The sequence below is a fragment of the Ostrinia furnacalis genome, unplaced genomic scaffold (assembly GCF_004193835.3).
Source record: "Ostrinia furnacalis isolate ACB-3 unplaced genomic scaffold, ASM419383v2 OfSCF1607, whole genome shotgun sequence".
Taxonomy (NCBI): Eukaryota; Metazoa; Arthropoda; class Insecta; order Lepidoptera; family Crambidae; genus Ostrinia; species Ostrinia furnacalis.
The window spans coordinates 152,973-159,239 of NW_021131846.1; positions in this window are offsets into that span (position 1 = coordinate 152,973).

Below are 6,267 nucleotides of genomic sequence, written 5' to 3' on the forward strand. Positions count from 1 at the left end.
AGGCTTTGCTGGCGCCGGGCGGCTTACCGTCTCCGCTGTAAGCCACTCGACCAGCTCGTGTGCTATCTTCGGCATTAGTGCGCGTAACAACAGCCTACCTAATACTCTCGTGTACCTCTTACATGTACATTGTACAAGCCATCCAAGGTCTTAAGAAGGTCTCCCTGATAGTTGCCATCTTATGATGCCTTGTTTTGGGTTACATACTGACAAAATTCTTCGGTGTCTTTTGTTAAATTCTGCTCTAAATCCCAATAGCTCTCATTTTCTTTTGTAATACACCCGACTTTTACTTTCTTGTCTTAGTTTATTCAAAGTGAAGGAATTTTGTATCCAAGCTTCAAATTCGTCATAAAATAACTTCTGATTATTACCTATACTTCGTTGCAGCGCTGTATCATGAGCATCGATTCGTTTAAATCCGGCTAAACAGTTTAAATTTTTGTTATGACCGTTTTGATTATTTAGAATTTGAATACAAAGGCACAATAAACAAAACAGCGCTTAGTTTTAGCGGGGCTCTTTTAAAAGCCAAATAATGTCCGACACAGTTTCAGTGCCAAACGCGCAGTTAACCTGCTAAAATAATAACAGGGACACGTCCACTTGAATTCATTTGCTTAAACCCGCCTCGAATGCCGCTCCCTGGGTGCTGTTTATTTTCGCGTGTTTGTGAAATGTTTTTCAACTATAAATTGTTTTGTTAAAACCGACTGAGTAATTTGAGACAACCATAACTTTAATAAGCGGAAAATTGCAGTTCTTTGTGCGGCGTAGAATGTTCTAATCCTATTGTGTCATCTCTTGGATTAAAATTAACTTGTTCTTTTGATTAAGATTTTGAATTGCTGTTTCAGTAGAATAACCGGAATAGCATGTAAATGTTGTTAAAATACCTTACTCGTATATGGCTAGGTACTAATTTTATTAATACTTTATTATTTAATTAAACAGTCACTCAAGAAACCCCTACAGCTTGCATGAATGCCTGCTTTTGATATTTCTGTGTCTGAAGACAAATTAATTTTTAATAATTGCTTCGCTACCATTTTAAATTAAATAATTCAATCACGTGAATTTATGTAGAGGCACAGCTATTTTTAAATCACTTAACTAAACTTACTTAAAAGTATTAGATCACTCTGAATTTCTCAAATTCGTTAAATTATATCCTTCGTTGTGTGCAACAAAAAAAATCTTCCGGTGACATAATAAGCCTTCCTGAAAACTGTAAAATGCAGCGCATTCGGCGAATACAGGCGAATGTGACATTGTCGCGCGCGCGGACGGCCGTCGGTTTACGCGCCGGCGCCGGATGGCGATTGTTGGGGGAATAATATCTAATCTGAATATGCTGCCGTGGAACAAAGAATTACGTGAGCCCTACGCTACCGTCAAGATATTTTTCGGTCATTTGGTACGTTTGCATAAGAATGGGAAATGAACAGAATTTAACTTATACAGAAGGTGGTATTAAAGCAGGTTAAATAATAAAATAAACAATATTTTTCCAAGTACCTGAAGTAATTTAATGGACCACAGATTGTACCAACTGCTGCGTCTGAGTGTGTGTAGAGTACAGGATACCATATCAATTGTAGGTAGAGAAATGGATACGAATTTAGACCTTTTCGAATAGTGAAGTAAAATGGGAATTTATTCCAGTTAATTCCATGCAACCAATTGAAGGTTAGTGTGATTTGGTTAGCATACCTAATACCTTCTCTAATATCGCTTGATATTAGCATTTACGCCTAGCCGAAGTCGCAGGGACGTTTCATAACAGCTGACAGTGAGGTTAGCCGCTAACCTCGCTCTCGTCCACGCCGGGTGGACCAGCGTTATTGAATTTAGCCTAAAACACTCCGCAGTTAGTTTGGGTGAGGCGTGTGTCCTTCGTGGGATGTATCTACATTAAAAGCCTTCCTTACTATTGGCGTTTTTGTAGCTAACTAGGCTCTGGGTTCGTAGAAGAGGATACACAAATTGAAAGAATCGCTGTGTACTTTTAGTGTACCAAGTTTAGTTAACTGCATTTTACGTTACAGACAAATGGTTTACAGACTGTGTATAAGATACATAGAAAACAACCAGACCTAACTATAATACTCGTACAAACAGATATAATTATGCACACCAATGTATGTATTGTGCGGAGATCGAATGTGCGACCTCTGGCTTACTAATCGTCCGGTACGAACCACTACACCAAACGGTAGATAGGTATTTATTTCATCAATTTGTTTGATTCATCATAACGTCTGATACCAGGATTGTAATTTGTAACCTAGTAAGATCATAATCATGAGTAAATAGATCTGCTACAACTAGACCAAAAATAAATGTACAATCCTAAACCCAAGGCACTATTATTATTCAATTACTGAGAAATATCATTATCGTGAGCACAAAGAAGACTCGTAAAAACAAAACCTTCTTTTATCTAGCCGATTAAACGGTAATGACCACGCATCAGGGCCCAGTGAGTTGACACTCGCCGATAACACTCATTTTTACCGTTATTATGATTAACCGATAACGTTTATTGCATACCCGTTATACTTACCAACTATCCCAAAATCCCGTTGTACTCTCTATCTTATAAATAGATGCTCCTTGAGGCTTATTTTACTTATGGCAATGTTCTGGGATATACCCGGAATGGATGCCATAGAATATGATTAAATGGAGATTTTTGGAAATATATTTATTCACAATGTGGTTTATCACATTACTTTTGAAATTTATGAAATAAAATAACGATATTCTTAATACCGGTTACTGAAAAGACATCACTAGCTAATGAGAATTGACTGGAGTGAAAGAGACATCAACAGAATGGGTCAGTAATGATATATGAACTCGTCGAGGGTGTTAATCTAGTATAGGGGGATAAAATGTAAGGTGGGCTGATTTGGGCCGATAAGCGCTGTGTTGGCCTTCTTTTCCTTATAAAAGGGTTCTCCTACGAAAGATTTAAGGATCCGGTTAAGTGAATAGTGTAGACGGAGTTCGAATAATATCGGCCGAAACTTCAGGCAGGGTTATTCCGGACTAATTCAAACATCGAACTTATGAATTGGGTCATATTGGATTAGGTCAAACAGATAAATACGGTGGAGCTGTGCTAACGGAGATTTTGTATTTGCAAATACATACAGGGTGACAGGGATAATCGAGCTATTTCCTTGAAAGGGGTAATACTAGAGATCTTTAACAACAAATTATGTCCAGTGGAAGTAAAAAAACCTTACAGAATATAAAAAATATTTTTACTTAAGACCTTTTATTTCTGAGATTATGTAAGTATAGTCCAAGCACTTTTTTTCTAAATGTTCACAATTTTTTCAGCATTTAGAAAAGTATCAATTCAATGTTTAGGGTGGAGTAGTTTATTCACAATTAAAATTGTCTAAAAATCGAAGAACTGTCTCAGCTCGCTAACCATACAGTTCCGACCCCTGGTTCACTTGACTTAATGAATAAACCCCTTTCAATGAATAGGTCGAGTATCCCAATTACCCTGTATAGATACGAGTCATCATCCTCATCATCATTTCAGCCATGGACGTCCACTGCTGAACGAACATAAGCATCCCCCAATGATTTCCACAATGGCGGTTGGTGGCAGCCTGCATCCAGCGCCTTCCCGCTACCTACATACCAATATATTTATAATAATCTACGCTCCATCATTTATCTAGGTAAATGAAATTGCTCGATAATTTTCTACTTTGAGGGCAGAGAGGGCAGACTAGAACGATGACGATAACAAAGATAAATACACATATTAGTTAATGTTTTGAACCAAATACAAATTTTCTTTCTTTCTTCTTTCTATATCAACATTTATAGCTCATTGTATGCAAATAACAGGCTCATCTACAAAAAGGTGCCTCTTAAAATTTCAAGATTTTTTTAATCGCCCAAAGATAGCTTCGTGTAAAACTTTTCTTGGAAAGTTCAAACCTAATCCCATAATTATAAGCAATAACAGTTTCCTCAAGATTTCAAAGTCCAGGCGCAAGTTCTGAAGTGTAGCGGCGAAAGTAATCATATTTTTAATGGCCTCGTTAAGCCAGATGTTTCGGAATATCTTCGTGGGTCAACGGTTTCGGGAACAAATGAGAACAGTGCTTGATTCAAGGAGCGGATAGCTTTAGTTTTGGCTTAATTATCTCTTGAATTGATACAGATCTCCAATTTATAAAATCCAAGTTTTATATTTTTTACACAAATTACCTAATCTCAAAATCGAAAATAAATTTGTTTTATAGAACTAAACTGTTAATTGTAAATCTGTAAAATAGTTATTACTATAGTAATTTACTTATTTAAAATAATAATAAATAATAATAATCCTGTTAGGAAATACACGCGTTCAAACCACAAAAGATATTTCACTCTTGTTAAGGAAACCTACTTATTTGAAGACTCGTAAGCAAAATACGTTATCTGAATTTCAGGAGTTTCAGAACTGTAGGTACACCGACGAAAGGTGAATATACGCTTTAAATAGTTCAAGACACCCACTCAGTCTATTTTTGTATTGTTACTTACGCTTTCACAATTTCCATTTGACGCAATACCTTTGTAAGGTTAATCTGACTTTAATAGTAGACTAAGAGCTAGTGACCGCCAGACCTACGTTATTTTATAAAGGCTGAAAGTTTGTCAGCGCATGCTCCCAACATAGCTAAGAACCATGGCCAAACATGAAGTTTGAGTCATGGTGGCTTTGGCAGACAGACGATACTAAAGGTGTGTAAAATACCAACTCATAACATGAGATGATGATTTACAGACTCAAATACTTGAGTAACTTAGGAAAAAGTACAAAAAACAATATTTATAGTGCCTCGCGTTCGCACTTTCAGCCACCCTAGGTCTTCAGGACCCTTCAGGTCTGGCGTTCACTAGCTCTTATTCTATAGAGAAGCATGAGAAATTAGGTTTTGAGAGCGATCACCTTAGTGATTTCTCGCTCTTTGATGCCTTGTTAACATAAACCAATTAAATTGATTGTGCTTTTGCTTTAACTGGTGTGATGATAATGTCAGATCTATTTACAATATGTAGACGATATCATATGAGTATCAGGAAGGCGCTGGATGCAGGCCGCTACTAACCAGCTAGATTTTGTTTTTATTTTTATTTTATTAATGAATTACTATAACTAAAAGTGCAGGTGTGAAATCTTTGGGGGAGGCCTAATGTTCATATAGTTTTTCAGCAGAAATAAATTGTTGAGGAATTCTAACTTTTATTGATACGTTAAAATGTATCCAACCCACCGTAAAAAAACAATTCGCTGTCAGCTCAATTTTGTTCCAAACGCGTCTTCTTCCGCGGTTAATTACTGAAAACTCTCCGTAGCTTGAAAAAATAAAGGTGTTTCAGAGCTGAAACACGGGCGAAGTTTTGTGAAGTCGGGGAATTCGCTAAATCACCGCTTAAGGAATTAGTTGCCACCTAACACGCCCGGAACTGCATGATTAGGGAAATCAGAAGATAATATACGAACAACGAACAGTCTACTAAAACTTAAAAAAAACTAAAGATGCTTGTCGCAAAAAAGGCCTAATTTACCTACTTATTTAAAAGAAGTACAGTGTTTAGTTAAATGTGCAGTTATTAGTAAGTCTACAACTCTATACTCTTTAAAATGAATAACTACAGTTTAAGTGTTACAACATTAAATTTAAAACAACTCGATGTTAACTGCAAAACACAAAACTAAACGATTTTCAGTGTTAAGCCGAAAGTAACAGGTCGAATTACATAATTTCAAATCAATCTCCAAATGAAACGCCCACAGCGGTTCTTACTGCGGATTTAGCGGACCCGTATAAATCGCTGGAACCATAAATGGCATAAAAGATCTTCCTCTCAGGATCAATCGCCTAAGTAATTTCGTTTGCCCTCACGATCTGACCCCACCTGAGGTCTGGGCCGTTGTCCCGGCGGCTGACCCGGGACTTGAACCTGCGCCGCTGATTGAGTTTCAATGAGACGATGAGTGCTTTCAGAATACCGGGGAGAGAAAAGTTAATTTCAAAAATTTAAATTAAGCTCGTCAAGTCGTAAGACTGACAAAGGAAATTGACATCGGCTAATTATAAAACCTTTGAACTATGCATGTTTTTTAATGATTTATCAAAACATAATCTTCGTACGTTCGTTCCTCTCAGCCAAATAACTTCCACTGCCAAGAATTTCCACAACAGAGTCTTACAATTTACAATAACAATTTGAAACTAATGAAAA